The sequence below is a fragment of the Micropterus salmoides genome, unplaced genomic scaffold (genome assembly GCF_014851395.1).
Source record: "Micropterus salmoides isolate LMB-PRFRI ecotype aquatic unplaced genomic scaffold, ASM1485139v1 Ms_hic_scaffold_468, whole genome shotgun sequence".
In the NCBI taxonomy this organism is placed as follows: Eukaryota; Metazoa; Chordata; class Actinopteri; order Centrarchiformes; family Centrarchidae; genus Micropterus; species Micropterus salmoides.
Window position 1 is genome coordinate 14,196 of NW_024044128.1, and position 17,859 is coordinate 32,054.

A 17,859-nucleotide genomic window follows, 5' to 3' on the forward strand; every position below is an offset into this window, starting at 1 on the left:
TTTGTAGCTCAGAGGTTGTTTCACTGCAGAGCAAAGCAGATGGCTTCACTGATCGTTGCATATAAAGTCATTTAAATGGATCCATTCTGACTATTTGGATATTAATTCACCACCTGACTGATTCTCTGGATAGTTTTATGATTACTTTTTCAGTAGAGTGACAACATCCAACTATACCGATTGACTGGTTCTTAGGCTGTTTTAATGCTGACTGGTTGAATTCAGATCAACATCTTCTGGACGAACGAATTTCGACTGACACGGTACGGCTGCTTTAATGCTATTATTATATTATTATTATTATATCATAGATGGTAGCAGTATTCATAGTAGTAGTAGGAGTAATAGCAGTACTACAGTAGCAGTAATAACAATTAATAGAAGTGAGCATGTAAAATGAGTAGTTTTACTGTTAAAATTGTAAGTATTTGTTTTTTATTGAGATAATTTAATGATTATTTATCTAATAAATGTTTCCTCATTCCTCCTCGCTTCATCTCTTCTCTTCTCTCCTTCTCTTTCCTCGTCTCCTCCTCTTCTCTCCTCTCCTCTATCCTCCTCATCTCTCCTGTTATCATCTCCTCTCTCGCTTCTCCTCTTCTTTCCTCCGCATTTCTCCTCTCCAGATGTTGACCATCTCAGTGCTCCTGCTGCCGTTGCTCCTCTCCTCTCCTCCTGCCTCCTCCTCTCCTCTACCCAAGGTAAACTTTTGTTTCTTTGTTGTTTACAAAATATCTGATTCTGTCTTTGGACACTAAAGTTTTACAATTTACACAACAATGATTCCTGTAAAGCTGTGAGGTTGATATGTAGGTTCCTGTTATGCAGTGGTGGAAGAAGTACTCAGATTCTTTACTTCTGAAGGAAGAGTTAGAGGACACCAGGGAGGAAGAGGAGGAGGAAGATCAGTATGGAGAGCAGTAAGAGGTGAAGGAACAGTAGGAGTTGGAGGAGGAGATGGGATAGGGTATAAGGAGGCGGAGCAGGAGCAGGAGCAGGGCAGATGAGGAGAGAGGAGGAAGCACACAAAGGGATAAAAAAAATGTGCAAATGTATACATTTGTTGTTTATTTTTTTGTGTTTATCATGTGAAAAGCTTTTTGAGGAGGAGAATCACAAGCAACATTACTAATAACCAGTTTTTGAAGTATTGAATTTATCTCACCAGTGTGTAAGACTGTGTTGCAGTGTGTGTGTGTGTGTGTGTGTGTGTGTTTGAGGGCTTGTGTTTATGTCTGGGGGCAAAGTTTGTTTTTCAGCAAGATTGAATGGTTCATTTTGACCTGAAAATAGGATGTGTGGGGAATTGGGTGAGAAGTTGTGGATTTGTGTTTAGAGTTTTGAGAAAAAGAGGCCTAATTTCAAGAAATGTGTTTAAGCAATCGAGAAAAACTGTAATTCCACATTGTGATACACAGCTGCATTCAAAAAACCTTAATTTAAAGTATTATCAGCAAAAAATACTAACAACTATCCAAAGTACAAGTACTCAGTCAATGTTTTATTATATCTGATGACTCCAAGGTTAAAATATCTTTCCAGTGATGACATATCCAATATTATTTTCGTTTTGTACTTTTCTTTCGGGTGTAAATCCTTCTCAAGTGGTGATGACTGATGTTGACCTCTGACTCCAGGAGGTATGTCTTTGGGTCAAGAGGGGAAACAGTGTAGAAAGGCATTGGCACATTGAGGTGAAATGTGAAATATGTTTTGCTCTGAAAGCTGTCAGACTGTTTGTTTCCAAACGTTACTGAAGAAACCCAAAAGTTACACACACACAGAGAGTGAGCTGGTCCTCAGGTATGTGTGTGATTAGAGTTGTCAGCAGCTCATCTCTGAGCTCAGCCCCTCGAGCTGTAATTCTGATTTAAACACACTCTTCTGTAAATCGTTTCTCCTGCAGCTGTTTTATCACCTTTGAGTCAGAAATCCAAATCAAAAGGCGCTGATTCATTACATTTTCCTTTCAGTTAAAAACAAAACAAGATAGAACGTGTAGCAGTAAAATAAAAATCTAACTTGTCACTCTGAGATCAGACTATCTTGTCTACATGTAAAAAATAAAGATATTTACCATCTGTGTTTTATATGAGGTTCTTTCTGAGCTGTGCTTTTTTTTGTTCATGCTAACCGTGTGGCTCTAGGGTTGGTCGTCGGTCCGCCACTTTGGTCCAAACTGAAATATCTAAAAAAACTACTGGATCGATTGGGACAATATTTGGTACGGACATTCATGGTTCCCAGACAGTTTAACTTTAATGATACTGATTTTCCTCTAGCGCCACTGTGAGGGTCACATTTGAAAATAGGCAGGGACATTGACCACAGGATGAATTTTAATCACTTTTGTGATCCTCAACACCATCAAGTCAACATTTGTCACTTTAGTTTATGAATACCTGCAAAATGAACAAAATCAGCTTCAACTTTACATTTGTGTTTTGTACTAACTGTGCAAATGTTAGCAAGCTAACTTGCTTAATTAAGATGGTCAGATTATACCAGCTTGACATTGGCATGTTAACATTTTCATTGTGATAATGTTAGCATAACGTTGGCATTTAGTTCTAAGCACCACTGAGTACAACATCACAGCTGTAGTCTTGTTGCTAAACTATATAAGTGGGATTATTCATGAAAATAATGTTCAAATAAATTAAACAATAGCTGTTATGACTTCCTATCTTGCACTTAAACAAAAACATTGACAGTGACAATACTGAAAATAAACCTAAATATAAACTAAACTTTTCTGAAATGGAAAATGTAGTAAATTACTACGAGAAAATCATTTCATTGCGGCAGCACATTGAAATACAAAATATCAATAATCAATATCAATAAATCGTCAACATATGAGGCATGTTCATCTCATTTTAAGACAGTACGTGTTGGAAGTAAAGGATTAATTACAGGTTTAGATTTACACTGACTGACCAGAAAAGACAAAAACATAACAAAGTAGAAGGGGGAAAAAGCAAACAGAAAGAATAGATGGAGAGGAGGCAGCAATAATGACGATGAACTTGGGAAAAGAAAAGATGAATGAAAAGTGAGAGTTAAGGAGGAAGAGACGAAAGGAAAGAGAGAGACTGAGAGGAGACAAGATTCAAAACGAGGAGGACAAATTGTTGTACAAACCAAAACAGGGTCAGACATGAACTTGAAATACACCGTCACACCACTGCAGTGTGTGTTTGTGTGTGTTGCTTCCGTCAGCTGGTTGCTAACAGCAGGTTTGCGGTGAAGCAGATGTCAGCTGGAGGCGACAGATGTATCCAGTGTGTGTGTGTGTGTGTGTGTGTGTGTGTGTGTGTGTGTGTGCTCTTGTAGGACCCTGGGTGTGAAGACATTTTCAAAAAATGTGAATACGTTTGGAAAGTGACAACTTTTTGTCCAGTCCTCTCCTCTCCAATGGGCTGTTCAATAGTAGGATTTGTTTTAATGTTACTGCGGCGGTCAGGGTCAGTAGTTATGATGATTTAAGTTAGTGTGCGTGTGTGTTTTAGGTTTGCTGTAATTATAGAGTAATGTGTGGAATTTGTATGTAAACACCTGTTTATGAGAATCTACACTATGTTTCTAAGTGTGTTGAAGTGTGTAGTGTACACTCAGTATCCAGTTTATGAGGTACACCTGGCTAAAACTACAGTCTATGTCTGTCAAGTTTGTCAGTCATCTAGGTCATAGTTATCCAAGATGGGTTAAAATCAAGGACAATTGGACGTGGCTGATGATACTTCAAGATGTTTCACCTCTCATCCAGGAGGCTTCTTCGGTAATACATTAATACAACAGTCCTGCAACAAATTGACCCTTCATGAAGGTTATAACGTTCGGTGTTTGTTGATGATGTATTTTGTGGCACTGTAGAATTGTATTGCATTACACTGATAGGTATCTATTATTTTGTCCAACCCATTTGTATCAGTGAGGGTAGGCTAAATAACAGAAACACCTCTCGGTATCACGCAATACATCTCAACATAATCAGCTCATCAAAAGCTGAGCACTGTAACCTTAATGATGGTAGGATTTATTGCAGGACTGCAGTATAGCTGTATAAGTTATAACTATACCTCATAAACTGGCACCTAAATGTGTATGTGCACTATGTGTGTCTGATCATCCTCAACAGAATTGTGTCATTATGAAATGATTTTGTAGAAGGATTTTCCCTATGAGTGTTTCCATCTGTCTTAATAGACTTTCCGAACAGTTTGTCTTTGTTCAGTAACATGAACAATCATGTAGCACTCGGGTGGCCTAGGGATTAAGATGCTCACATGAACGTTCCCTGGGCTGGGGGGTTCATCTTTTTCTCCATTCACTACCTGCGATTTTGCAGCTATCAAAGAAAAATGTCCCAAAAGAAAAAGTTTTCCTCATCAGACTAAAAATAAAGAATAGAGAGGTAAATTCTGTATACTTATTATTACACAGGTCCAGTTTGTGGCCAGTGTTCATGTTGGTGATTATAACTTTTCTTACTTCCAACTTGATTGCTGAGATATGGTGGGTCAGTTTTGTCAGATAAAAATGGAGGTGATAAGCAAATCCCTAGTTTTAACATATTACTCAATCTATCTGTTCGGTGGTAAACCAGATAGCGACATTAAAGCCAAACTGTACTTGAAATTTTTAACTTGTGGTACTTGTTATATGGTGTGTGAACACAGTTCTTCGCTTCAATGGATTATATGAACCATTCACTTTGTGTATGTTAACATTTAATTTCAAAAGCTTCAGTCACTTATTTAAAATCTGAATTGTCGGCATGACAACGAGTTTAACTCTTTTTTTTTCTTTTGGAAGCAATTTAAAGCAGCAGAGTTGGTGCAAAATCATTTTATGCAGCAAGGGGAAATTCTTACCAATAGTTAGTAAACACACAGAGAGAGACACTTGATGTGGAGCCAAATTCATAAAGGTGGTTTTACGACAAGATAGGTCAAATGAGTGTTACGTATTCTTTGGGACACCTCTGTAGTTGTCAGGATGGCCGAGTGGTCTAAGGCGCCAGACTCAAGGATCAACTCCTTCCTGATCAAAGGGAATTCTGGTCTCCAAATGGAGGCGTGGGTTCAAATCCCACTCCTGTCACAGTTTTGAACTGTGATTGTCGGCATAACAACAAGTTTAACTCTTTTTTTCTTCTTTTGGACGCAATTTAAAGCAGCAGAGTTGGTATACAGAGTATTTTGAATCCGCCAACACTGGTGCAAAATCATTTTATGCAGCAAGGGGAAATTCTTACCAATAGTTAGTAAACACACAGAGAGAGACACTTGATGTGGAGCCAAATTCATAAAGGTGGTTTTATGATAAAATGGGTTAAATTAGTGTTACATATTCTTTTTGTCTCCTCCGTAGTTGTCAGGATGGTCTCCAAATGGAGGCGTGGGTTCAAATCCCACTCCTGACACAGTTTTGAACTGTGATTGTCGGCAGAACAACAAGTTTAACTCTTTTTTTTCTTTTGGAAGCAATTTAAAGCAGCAGAGTTGGTGCAAAATCATTTTATGCAGCAAGGGGAAATTCTTACCAATAGTTAGTAAACACACAGAGAGAGACACTTGATGTGGAGCCAAATTCATAAAGGTGGTTTTACGACAAAATGGGTTAAATTAGTGTTACGTATTCTTTTTGACACCTCTGTAGTTGTCAGGATGGCCGAGTGGTCTAAGGCGCCAGACTCAAGGATCAACTCCTTCCTGATCAAAGGGAATTCTGGTCTCCAAATGGAGGCGTGGGTTCAAATCCCACTCCTGACACAGTTTTGAACTGTGATTGTCGGCATAACAACAAGTTTAACTCAACAAGTTTAAAGCAGCAGAGTTGGTATACAGAGTATTTTGAATCCGCCAACACTGGTTGCAAAATCATTTTATGCAGCAAGGGGAAATTCTTACCAATAGTTAGTAAACACATAATGGAGAGAGAGAAACTTGATGTGGAGCCAAATTCATAAACGTGGTTTTACGACAAAATGGGTCAAATTAGTGTTACGTATTCTTTTTGTCTCCTCCGTAGTTGTCAGGATGGTCTCCAAATGGAGGCGTGGGTTCAAATCCCACTCCTGACACAGTTTTGAACTGTGATTGTCGGCATAACAACAAGTTTAACTCTTTTTTTTCTTTTGACGCAATTTAAAGCAGCAGAGTTGGTATACAGAGTATTTTGAATCCGCCAACACTGGTGCAAAATCATTTTATGCAGCAAGGGGAAATTCTTACCAATAGTTAGTAAACACACAGAGAGAGACACTTGATGTGGAGCCAAATTCATAAACGTGGTTTTACGATAAAATGGGTCAAATTAGTGTTACGTATTCTTTTGTCTCCTCCGTAGTTGTCAGGATGGTCTCCAAATGGAGGCGTGGGTTCAAATCCCACTCCTGACACAGTTTTGAACTGTGATTGTCGGCATAACAACAAGTTTAACTCTTTTTTTTCTTTTGGAATCAATTTAAAGCAGCAGAGTTGGTATACAGAGTATTTTGAATCCGCCAACACTGGTTGCAAAATCATTTTATGCAGCAAGGGGAAATTCTTACCAATAGTTAGTAAACACATAATGGAGAGAGAGAAACTTGATGTGGAGCCAAATTCATAAACGTGGTTTTACGACAAAATGGGTCAAATTAGTGTTACGTATTCTTTTTGTCTCCTCCGTAGTTGTCAGGATGGTCTCCAAATGGAGGCGTGGGTTCAAATCCCACTCCTGACACAGTTTTGAACTGTGATTGTTGGCATAACAACAAGTTTAACTCTTTTTTTTCTTTTGGAAGCAATTTAAAGCAGCAGAGTTGGTGCAAAATCATTTTATGCAGCAAGGGGAAATTCTTACCAATAGTTAGTAAACACACAGAGAGAGACACTTGATGTGGAGCCAAATTCATAAAGGTGGTTTTACGACAAGATAGGTCAAATTAGTGTTACGTATTCTTTTTGACTCCTCTGTAGTTGTCAGGATGGCCGAGTGGTCTAAGGCGCCAGACTCAAGGATCAACTCCTTCCTGATCAAAGGGAATTCTGGTCTCCAAATGGAGGCGTGGGTTCAAATCCCACTCCTGACACAGTTTTGAACTGTGATTGTCGGCATAACAACAAGTTTAACTCTTTTTTTTCTCTTTTGGACGCAATTTAAAGCAGCAGAGTTGGTATACAGAGTATTTTGAATCCGCCAACACTGGTGCAAAATCATTTTATGCAGCAAGGGGAAATTCTTACCAATAGTTAGTAAACACACAGAGAGAGACACTTGATGTGGAGCGAAATTCATAAAGGTGGTTTTACGATAAAATGGGTCAAATTAGTGTTACGTATTCTTTTTGTCTCCTCCGTAGTTGTCAGGATGGTCTCCAAATGGAGGCGTGGGTTCAAATCCCACTCCTGACACAGTTTTGAACTGTGATTGTCGGCATAACAACAAGGTTAACTCTTTTTTTTCTTTTGGAAGCAATTTAAAGCAGCAGAGTTGATATACAGAGTATTTTGAATCCGCCAACACTGGTGCAAAATCATTTTATGCAGCAAGGGGAAATTCTTACCAATAGTTAGTAAACACACAGAGAGAGACACTTGATGTGGAGCCAAATTCATAAAGGTGGTTTTACGACAAGATAGGTTAAATTAGTGTTACGTTTTCTTTGGGACACCTCTGTAGTTGTCAGGATGGCCGAGTGGTCTAAGGCGCCAGACTCAAGGATCAACTCCTTCCTGATCAAAGGGAATTCTGGTCTCCAAATGGAGGCGTGGGTTCAAATCCCACTCCTGACACAGTTTTGAACTGTGACTGTCGGCATAACAACAAGTTTAACTCTTTTTTTTTCTTTTGGACGCAATTTAAAGCAGCAGAGTTGGTATACAGAGTATTTTGAATCCGCCAACACTGGTGCAAAATCATTTTATGCAGCAAGGGGAAATTCTTACCAATAGTTAGTAAACACATAATGGAGAGAGAGACACTTGATGTGGAGCCAAATTCATAAAGGTGGTTTTACGATAAAGTGGGTCAAATTAGTGTTACGTATTCTTTTGTCTCCTCCGTAGTTGACAGGATGGTCTCCAAATGGAGGCGTGGGTTCAAATCCCACTCCTGACACAGTTTTGAACTGTGATTGTCGGCATAACAACAAGTTTAACTCTTTTTTTTCTTTTTAAAGCAGCAGAGTTGGTGCAAAATCATTTTATGCAGCAAGGGGAAATTCTTACCAATAGTTAGTAAACACACAGAGAGAGACACTTGATGTGGAGCCAAATTCATAAAGGTGGTTTTACGACAAGATAGGTCAAATTAGTGTTACGTATTCTTTGTGACACCTCTGTAGTTGGCAGGATGGCCGAGTGGTCTAAGGCGCCAGACTCAAGGATCAACTCCTTCCTGATCAAAGGGAATTCTGGTCTCCAAATGGAGGCGTGGGTTCAAATCCCACTCCTGACACAGTTTTGAACTGTGATTGTCGGCATAACAACAAGTTTAACTCTTTTTTTTTCTTTTGGACGCAATTTAAAGCAGCAGAGTTGGTATACAGAGTATTTTGAATCCGCCAACACTGGTTGCAAAATCATTTTATGCAGCAAGGGGAAATTCTTACCAATAGTTAGTAAACACACAGAGAGAGACACTTGATGTGGAGCCAAATTCATAAACGTGGTTTTACGATAAAATGGGTCAAATTAGTGTTACGTATTCTTTTTGTCTCCTCCGTAGTTGTCAGGATGGTCTCCAAATGGAGGCGTGGGTTCAAATCCCACTCCTGACACAGTTTTGAACTGTGATTGTCGGCATAACAACAAGTTTAACTCTTTTTTTTCTTTTGGAATCAATTTAAAGCAGCAGAGTTGGTATACAGAGTATTTTGAATCCGCCAACACTGGTTGCAAAATCATTTTATGCAGCAAGGGGAAATTCTTACCAATAGTTAGTAAACACATAATGGAGAGAGAGAAACTTGATGTGGAGCCAAATTCATAAACGTGGTTTTACGACAAAATGGGTCAAATTAGTGTTACGTATTCTTTTTGTCTCCTCCGTAGTTGTCAGGATGGTCTCCAAATGGAGGCGTGGGTTCAAATCCCACTCCTGACACAGTTTTGAACTGTGATTGTTGGCATAACAACAAGTTTAACTCTTTTTTTTCTTTTGGAAGCAATTTAAAGCAGCAGAGTTGGTGCAAAATCATTTTATGCAGCAAGGGGAAATTCTTACCAATAGTTAGTAAACACACAGAGAGAGACACTTGATGTGGAGCCAAATTCATAAAGGTGGTTTTACGACAAGATAGGTCAAATTAGTGTTACGTATTCTTTTGACTCCTCTGTAGTTGTCAGGATGGCCGAGTGGTCTAAGGCGCCAGACTCAAGGATCAACTCCTTCCTGATCAAAGGGAATTCTGGTCTCCAAATGGAGGCGTGGGTTCAAATCCCACTCCTGACACAGTTTTGAACTGTGACTGTCGGCATAACAACAAGTTTAACTCTTTTTTTTTCTTTTGGACGCAATTTAAAGCAGCAGAGTTGGTATACAGAGTATTTTGAATCCGCCAACACTGGTGCAAAATCATTTTATGCAGCAAGGGGAAATTCTTACCAATAGTTAGTAAACACAGAGAGAGACACTTGATGTGGAGCCAAATTCATAAAGGTGGTTTTACGATAAAATGGGTCAAATTAGTGTTACGTATTCTTTTTGTCTCCTCCGTAGTTGTCAGGATGGTCTCCAAATGGAGGCGTGGGTTCAAATCCCACTCCTGACACAGTTTTGAACTGTGATTGTCGGCATAACAACAAGGTTAACTCTTTTTTTTCTTTTGGAAGCAATTTAAAGCAGCAGAGTTGTATACAGAGTATTTTGAATCCGCCAACACTGGTGCAAAATCATTTTATGCAGCAAGGGGAAATTCTTACCAATAGTTAGTAAACACACAGAGAGAGACACTTGATGTGGAGCCAAATTCATAAAGGTGGTTTTACGACAAGATAGGTTAAATTAGTGTTACGTTTCTTTGACACCTCTGTAGTTGTCAGGATGGCCGAGTGGTCTAAGGCGCCAGACTCAAGGATCAACTCCTTCCTGATCAAAGGGAATTCTGGTCTCCAAATGGAGGCGTGGGTTCAAATCCCACTCCTGACACAGTTTTGAACTGTGATTGTCGGCATAACAACAAGTTTAACTCTTTTTTTTCTTTTGGACGCAATTTAAAGCAGCAGAGTTGGTATACAGAGTATTTTGAATCCGCCAACACTGGTGCAAAATCATTTTATGCAGCAAGGGGAAATTCTTACCAATAGTTAGTAAACACATAATGGAGAGAGAGACACTTGATGTGGAGCCAAATTCATAAAGGTGGTTTTACGATAAAGTGGGTCAAATTAGTGTTACGTATTCTTTTTGTCTCCTCCGTAGTTGACAGGATGGTCTCCAAATGGAGGCGTGGGTTCAAATCCCACTCCTGACACAGTTTTGAACTGTGATTGTCGGCATAACAACAAGTTTAACTCTTTTTTTTCTTTTTAAAGCAGCAGAGTTGGTGCAAAATCATTTTATGCAGCAAGGGGAAATTCTTACCAATAGTTAGTAAACACACAGAGAGAGACACTTGATGTGGAGCCAAATTCATAAAGGTGGTTTTACGACAAGATAGGTCAAATTAGTGTTACGTATTCTTTGTGACACCTCTGTAGTTGGCAGGATGGCCGAGTGGTCTAAGGCGCCAGACTCAAGGATCAACTCCTTCCTGATCAAAGGGAATTCTGGTCTCCAAATGGAGGCGTGGGTTCAAATCCCACTCCTGACACAGTTTTGAACTGTGATTGTCGGCATAACAACAAGTTTAACTCTTTTTTTCTTCTTTTGGACGCAATTTAAAGCAGCAGAGTTGGTATACAGAGTATTTTGAATCCGCCAACACTGGTGCAAAATCATTTTATGCAGCAAGGGGAAATTCTTACCAATAGTTAGTAAACACACAGAGAGAGACACTTGATGTGGAGCCAAATTCATAAACGTGGTTTTACGATAAAGTGGGTCAAATTAGTGTTACGTATTCTTTTTGTCTCCTCCGTAGTTGTCAGGATGGTCTCCAAATGGAGGCGTGGGTTCAAATCCCACTCCTGACACAGTTTTGAACTGTGATTGTCGGCATAACAACAAGTTTAACTCTTTTTTTCTTTTGGACGCAATTTAAAGCAGCAGAGTTGGTATACAGAGTATTTTGAATCCGCCAACACTGGTGCAAAATCATTTTATGCAGCAAGGGGAAATTCTTACCAATAGTTAGTAAACACACAGAGAGAGACACTTGATGTGGAGCCAAATTCATAAAGGTGGTTTTACGACAAAATGGGTCAAATTAGTGTTACGTATTCTTTTTGACACATCTGTAGTTGTCAGGATGGCCGAGTGGTCTAAGGCGCCAGACTCAAGGATCAACTCCTTCCTGATCAAAGGGAATTCTGGTCTCCAAATGGAGGCGTGGGTTCAAATCCCACTCCTGACACAGTTTTGAACTGTGATTGTCGGCATAACAACAAGTTTAACTCTTTTTTTTCTTTTGGACGCAATTTAAAGCAGCAGAGTTGGTATACAGAGTATTTTGAATCCGCCAACACTGGTTGCAAAATCATTTTATGCAGCAAGGGGAAATTCTTACCAATAGTTAGTAAACACACAGAGAAAGACACTTGATGTGGAGCCAAATTCATAAAGGTGGTTTTACGACAAAATGGGTTAAATTAGTGTTACGTATTCTTTTTTTCTTCTCTGTAGTTGTCAGGATGGCCGAGTGGTCTAAGGCGCCAGACTCAAGGATCAACTCCTTCCTGATCAAAGGGAATTCTGGTCTCCAAATGGAGGCGTGGGTTCAAATCCCACTCCTGACACAGTTTTGAACTGTGATTGTCGGCATAACAACAAGTTTAACTCTTTTTTTTCTTTTTGACGCAATTTAAAGCAGCAGAGTTGGTATACAGAGTATTTTGAATCCGCCAACACTGGTTGCAAAATCATTTTATGCAGCAAGGGGAAATTCTTACCAATAGTTAGTCAACACACAGAGAGAGACACTTGATGTGGAGCCAAATTCATAAAGGTGGTTTTACGACAAGATAGGTCAAATTAGTGTTACGTATTCTTTTTGACACCTCTGTAGTTGTCAGGATGGCCGAGTGGTCTAAGGCGCCAGACTCAAGGAGCAACTCCTTCCTGATCAAAGGGAATTCTGGTCTCCAAATGGAGGCGTGGGTTCAAATCCCACTCCTGACACAGTTTTGAACTGTGATTGTCGGCATAACAACAAGTTTAACTCTTTTTTTCTTCTTTTGGACGCAATTTAAAGCAGCAGAGTTGGTATACAGAGTATTTTGAATCCGCCAACACTGGTGCAAAATCATTTTATGCAGCAAGGGGAAATTCTTACCAATAGTTAGTAAACACACAGAGAGAGACACTTGATGTGGAGCCAAATTCATAAACGTGGTTTTATGATAAAATGGGTCAAATTAGTGTTACGTATTCTTTTTGTCTCCTCCGTAGTTGTCAGGATGGTCTCCAAATGGAGGCGTGGGTTCAAATCCCACTCCTGACACAGTTTTGAACTGTGATTGTCGGCATAACAACAAGTTTAACTCTTTTTTTTCTTTTGGAAGCAATTTAAAGCAGCAGAGTTGGTATACAGAGTATTTTGAATCCGCCAACACTGGTTGCAAAATCATTTTATGCAGCAAGGGGAAATTCTTACCAATAGTTAGTAAACACACAGAGAGAGACACTTGATGTGGAGCCAAATTCATAAAGGTGGTTTTACGACAAGATAGGTCAAATTAGTGTTACGTATTCTTTGTGACACCTCTGTAGTTATCAGGATGGCCGAGTGGTCTAAGGCGCCAGACTCAAGGATCAAGTCCTTCCTGATCAAAGGGAATTCTGGTCTTCAAATGGAGGCGTGGGTTCAAATCCCACTCCTGACACAGTTTTGAACTGTGACTGTCGGCATAACAACAAGTTTAACTCTTTTTTTTTCTTTTGGACGCAATTTAAAGCAGCAGAGTTGGTATACAGAGTATTTTGAATCCGCCAACACTGGTGCAAAATCATTTTATGCAGCAAGGGGAAATTCTTACCAATAGTTAGTAAACACACAGAGAGAGATACTTGATGTGGAGCCAAATTCATAAAGGTGGTTTTACGATAAAGTGGGTCAAATTAGTGTTACGTATTCTTTATGACACCTCTGTAGTTGTCAGGATGGCCGAGTGGTCTAAGGCGCCAGACTCAAGGATCAACTCCTTCCTGATCAAAGGGAATTCTGGTCTCCAAATGGAGGCGTGGGTTCAAATCCCACTCCTGACACAGTTTTGAACTGTGATTGTCGGCATAACAACAAGTTTAACTCTTTTTTTTCTCTTTTGGACGCAATTTAAAGCAGCAGAGTTGGTATACAGAGTATTTTGAATCCGCCAACACTGGTGCAAAATCATTTTATGCAGCAAGGGGAAATTCTTACCAATAGTTAGTAAACACAGAGAGAGACACTTGATGTGGAGCCAAATTCATAAAGGTGGTTTTACGATAAATGGGTCAAATTAGTGTTACGTATTCTTTTTGTCTCCTCCGTAGTTGTCAGGATGGTCTCCAAATGGAGGCGTGGGTTCAAATCCCACTCCTGACACAGTTTTGAACTGTGATTGTCGGCATAACAACAAGTTTAACTCTTTTTTTTCTTTTGGAAGCAATTTAAAGCAGCAGAGTTGATATACAGAGTATTTTGAATCCGCCAACACTGGTTGCAAAATCATTTTATGCAGCAAGGGGAAATTCTTACCAATAGTTAGTAAACACACAGAGAGAGACACTTGATGTGGAGCCAAATTCATAAAGGTGGTTTTACGACAAGATAGGTCAAATTAGTGTTACGTATTCTTTTTGACACCTCTGTAGTTGTCAGGATGGCCGAGTGGTCTAAGGCGCCAGACTCAAGGATCAACTCCTTCCTGATCAAAGGGAATTCTGGTCTCCAAATGGAGGCGTGGGTTCAAATCCCACTCCTGACACAGTTTTGAACTGTGATTGTCGGCATAACAACTAGTTTACTCTTTTTTTCTCTTTTGACGCAATTTAAAGCAGCAGAGTTGGTATACAGAGTATTTTGAATCCGCCAACACTGGTGCAAAATCATTTTATGCAGCAAGGGGAAATTCTTACCATAGTTAGTAAACACACAGAGAGAGACACTTGATGTGGAGCCAAATTCATAAACGTGGTTTTATGATAAAATGGGTCAAATTAGTGTTACGTATTCTTTTTGTCTCCTCCGTAGTTGTCAGGATGGTCTCCAAATGGAGGCGTGGGTTCAAATCCCACTCCTGACACAGTTTTGAACTGTGATTGTCGGCATAACAACAAGTTTAACTCTTTTTTTTCTTTTGGAAGCAATTTAAAGCAGCAGAGTTGGTATACAGAGTATTTTGAATCCGCCAACACTGGTTGCAAAATCATTTTATGCAGCAAGGGGAAATTCTTACCAATAGTTAGTAAACACATAATGGAGAGAGAGAAACTTGATGTGGAGCCAAATTCATAAAGGTGGTTTTACGATAAAATGGGTCAAATTAGTGTTACGTATTCTTTTCGTCTCCTCCGTAGTTGTCAGGATGGTCTCCAAATGGAGGCGTGGGTTCAAATCCCACTCCTGACACAGTTTTGAACTGTGATTGTCGGCATAACAACAAGTTTAACTCTTTTTTTTCTTTTGGAAGCAATTTAAAGCAGCAGAGTTGGTATACAGAGTATTTTGAATCCGCCAACACTGGTTGCAAAATCATTTTATGCAGCAAGGGGAAATTCTTACCAATAGTTAGTAAACACACAGAGAGAGACACTTGATGTGGAGCCAAATTCATAAAGGTGGTTTTACGATAAAATGGGTCAAATTAGTGTTACGTATTCTTTTCGTCTCCTCCGTAGTTGTCAGGATGGTCTCCAAATGGAGGCGTGGGTTCAAATCCCACTCCTGACACAGTTTTGAACTGTGATTGTCGGCATAACAACAAGTTTAACTCTTTTTTTTCTTTTGGACGCAATTTAAAGCAGCAGAGTTGGTATACAGAGTATTTTGAATCCGCCAACACTGGTGCAAAATCATTTTATGCAGCAAGGGGAAATTCTTACCAATAGTTAGTAAACACATAATGGAGAGAGAGAAACTTGATGTGGAGCCAAATTCATAAAGGTGGTTTTACGATAAAGTGGGTCAAATTAGTGTTACGTATTCTTTTCGTCTCCTCCGTAGTTGACAGGATGGTCTCCAAATGGAGGCGTGGGTTCAAATCCCACTCCTGACACAGTTTTGAACTGTGATTGTCGGCATAACAACAAGTTTAACTCTTTTTTTTCTTTTTAAAGCAGCAGAGTTGGTGCAAAATCATTTTATGCAGCAAGGGGAAATTCTTACCAATAGTTAGTAAACACACAGAGAGAGACACTTGATGTGGAGCCAAATTCATAAAGGTGGTTTTACGACAAGATAGGTCAAATTAGTGTTACGTATTCTTTGTGACACCTCTGTAGTTGGCAGGATGGCCGAGTGGTCTAAGGCGCCAGACTCAAGGATCAACTCCTTCCTGATCAAAGGGAATTCTGGTCTCCAAATGGAGGCGTGGGTTCAAATCCCACTCCTGACACAGTTTTGAACTGTGATTGTCGGCATAACAACAAGTTTAACTCTTTTTTTTCTTCTTTTGGACGCAATTTAAAGCAGCAGAGTTGGTATACAGAGTATTTTGAATCCGCCAACACTGGTGCAAAATCATTTTATGCAGCAAGGGGAAATTCTTACCAATAGTTAGTAAATACACAGAGAGAGACACTTGATGTGGAGCCAAATTCATAAACGTGGTTTTACGATAAAGTGGGTCAAATTAGTGTTACGTATTCTTTTTGTCTCCTCCGTAGTTGTCAGGATGGTCTCCAAATGGAGGCGTGGGTTCAAATCCCACTCCTGACACAGTTTTGAACTGTGATTGTCGGCATAACAACAAGTTTAACTCTTTTTTTTCTTTTGGACGCAATTTAAAGCAGCAGAGTTGGTATACAGAGTATTTTGAATCCGCCAACACTGGTGCAAAATCATTTTATGCAGCAAGGGGAAATTCTTACCAATAGTTAGTAAACACACAGAGAGAGACACTTGATGTGGAGCCAAATTCATAAAGGTGGTTTTACGACAAGATAGGTCAAATTAGTGTTACGTATTCTTTTTGACACCTCTGTAGTTGTCAGGATGGCCGAGTGGTCTAAGGCGCCAGACTCAAGGATCAACTCCTTCCTGATCAAAGGGAATTCTGGTCTCCAAATGGAGGCGTGGGTTCAAATCCCACTCCTGACACAGTTTTGAACTGTGATGTCGGCATAACAACAAGTTTAACTCTTTTTTTTTCTTTTGGACGCAATTTAAAGCAGCAGAGTTGGTATACAGAGTATTTTGAATCCGCCAACACTGGTGCAAAATCATTTTATGCAGCAAGGGGAAATTCTTACCAATAGTTAGTAAACACACAGAGAGAGACACTTGATGTGGAGCCAAATTCATAAAGGTGGTTTTACGATAAAATGGGTCAAATTAGTGTTACGTATTCTTTTTGTCTCCTCCGTAGTTGTCAGGATGGTCTCCAAATGGAGGCGTGGGTTCAAATCCCACTCCTGACACAGTTTTGAACTGTGATTGTCGGCATAACAACAAGTTTAACTCTTTTTTTTCTTTTGGAAGCAATTTAAAGCAGCAGAGTTGATATACAGAGTATTTTGAATCCGCCAACACTGGTTGCAAAATCATTTTATGCAGCAAGGGGAAATTCTTACCAATAGTTAGTAAACACACAGAGAGAGACACTTGATGTGGAGCCAAATTCATAAAGGTGGTTTTACGACAAGATAGGTCAAATTAGTGTTACGTATTCTTTTTGACACCTCTGTAGTTGTCAGGATGGCCGAGTGGTCTAAGGCGCCAGACTCAAGGATCAACTCCTTCCTGATCAAAGGGAATTCTGGTCTCCAAATGGAGGCGTGGGTTCAAATCCCACTCCTGACACAGTTTTGAACTGTGATTGTCGGCATAACAACAAGTTTACTCTTTTTTTCTTCTTTTTGACGCAATTTAAAGCAGCAGAGTTGGTATACAGAGTATTTTGAATCCGCCAACACTGGTGCAAAATCATTTTATGCAGCAAGGGGAAATTCTTACCATAGTTAGTAAACACACAGAGAGAGACACTTGATGTGGAGCCAAATTCATAAACGTGGTTTTATGATAAAATGGGTCAAATTAGTGTTACGTATTCTTTTTGTCTCCTCCGTAGTTGTCAGGATGGTCTCCAAATGGAGGCGTGGGTTCAAATCCCACTCCTGACACAGTTTTGAACTGTGATTGTCGGCATAACAACAAGTTTAACTCTTTTTTTTCTTTTGGAAGCAATTTAAAGCAGCAGAGTTGGTATACAGAGTATTTTGAATCCGCCAACACTGGTTGCAAATCATTTTATGCAGCAAGGGGAAATTCTTACCAATAGTTAGTAAACACATAATGGAGAGAGAGAAACTTGATGTGGAGCCAAATTCATAAAGGTGGTTTTACGATAAAATGGGTCAAATTAGTGTTACGTATTCTTTTCGTCTCCTCCGTAGTTGTCAGGATGGTCTCCAAATGGAGGCGTGGGTTCAAATCCCACTCCTGACACAGTTTTGAACTGTGATTGTCGGCATAACAACAAGTTTAACTCTTTTTTTTCTTTTGGAAGCAATTTAAAGCAGCAGAGTTGGTATACAGAGTATTTTGAATCCGCCAACACTGGTTGCAAA

At 39.5% G+C, this 17,859-nt stretch overlaps 17 non-coding genes and 1 pseudogene across 17 annotated transcripts; all 18 read left to right on the top strand.

The window, feature by feature from the left end:
* The first annotated feature begins 24 nt into the window (after positions 1–24).
* Positions 25–17,859, top strand: part of LOC119888015 — a 40,720-nt pseudogene continuing 22,885 nt past the window's right edge.
* trnal-caa lies at positions 4,996–5,106 on the top strand. The gene is made up of 2 exons: positions 4,996–5,033; positions 5,061–5,106. It is a non-coding gene; the product is annotated as a tRNA-Leu (tRNA).
* Positions 5,667–5,777, top strand: trnal-caa. The gene is made up of 2 exons: positions 5,667–5,704; positions 5,732–5,777. It is a non-coding gene; the product is annotated as a tRNA-Leu (tRNA).
* Positions 6,971–7,081, top strand: trnal-caa. Its single transcript has 2 exons — positions 6,971–7,008; positions 7,036–7,081. It is a non-coding gene; the product is annotated as a tRNA-Leu (tRNA).
* Positions 7,674–7,784, top strand: trnal-caa. The gene is made up of 2 exons: positions 7,674–7,711; positions 7,739–7,784. It is a non-coding gene; the product is annotated as a tRNA-Leu (tRNA).
* trnal-caa lies at positions 8,338–8,448 on the top strand. The gene is made up of 2 exons: positions 8,338–8,375; positions 8,403–8,448. It is a non-coding gene; the product is annotated as a tRNA-Leu (tRNA).
* trnal-caa lies at positions 9,334–9,444 on the top strand. The gene is made up of 2 exons: positions 9,334–9,371; positions 9,399–9,444. It is a non-coding gene; the product is annotated as a tRNA-Leu (tRNA).
* trnal-caa lies at positions 10,030–10,140 on the top strand. The gene is made up of 2 exons: positions 10,030–10,067; positions 10,095–10,140. It is a non-coding gene; the product is annotated as a tRNA-Leu (tRNA).
* trnal-caa lies at positions 10,694–10,804 on the top strand. The gene is made up of 2 exons: positions 10,694–10,731; positions 10,759–10,804. It is a non-coding gene; the product is annotated as a tRNA-Leu (tRNA).
* Positions 11,396–11,506, top strand: trnal-caa. The gene is made up of 2 exons: positions 11,396–11,433; positions 11,461–11,506. It is a non-coding gene; the product is annotated as a tRNA-Leu (tRNA).
* On the top strand, positions 11,778–11,888 carry trnal-caa. The gene is made up of 2 exons: positions 11,778–11,815; positions 11,843–11,888. It is a non-coding gene; the product is annotated as a tRNA-Leu (tRNA).
* On the top strand, positions 12,160–12,270 carry trnal-caa. The gene is made up of 2 exons: positions 12,160–12,197; positions 12,225–12,270. It is a non-coding gene; the product is annotated as a tRNA-Leu (tRNA).
* trnal-caa lies at positions 12,864–12,974 on the top strand. Its single transcript has 2 exons — positions 12,864–12,901; positions 12,929–12,974. It is a non-coding gene; the product is annotated as a tRNA-Leu (tRNA).
* Positions 13,246–13,356, top strand: trnal-caa. Its single transcript has 2 exons — positions 13,246–13,283; positions 13,311–13,356. It is a non-coding gene; the product is annotated as a tRNA-Leu (tRNA).
* Positions 13,947–14,057, top strand: trnal-caa. The gene is made up of 2 exons: positions 13,947–13,984; positions 14,012–14,057. It is a non-coding gene; the product is annotated as a tRNA-Leu (tRNA).
* trnal-caa lies at positions 15,576–15,686 on the top strand. Its single transcript has 2 exons — positions 15,576–15,613; positions 15,641–15,686. It is a non-coding gene; the product is annotated as a tRNA-Leu (tRNA).
* On the top strand, positions 16,280–16,390 carry trnal-caa. Its single transcript has 2 exons — positions 16,280–16,317; positions 16,345–16,390. It is a non-coding gene; the product is annotated as a tRNA-Leu (tRNA).
* trnal-caa lies at positions 16,982–17,092 on the top strand. The gene is made up of 2 exons: positions 16,982–17,019; positions 17,047–17,092. It is a non-coding gene; the product is annotated as a tRNA-Leu (tRNA).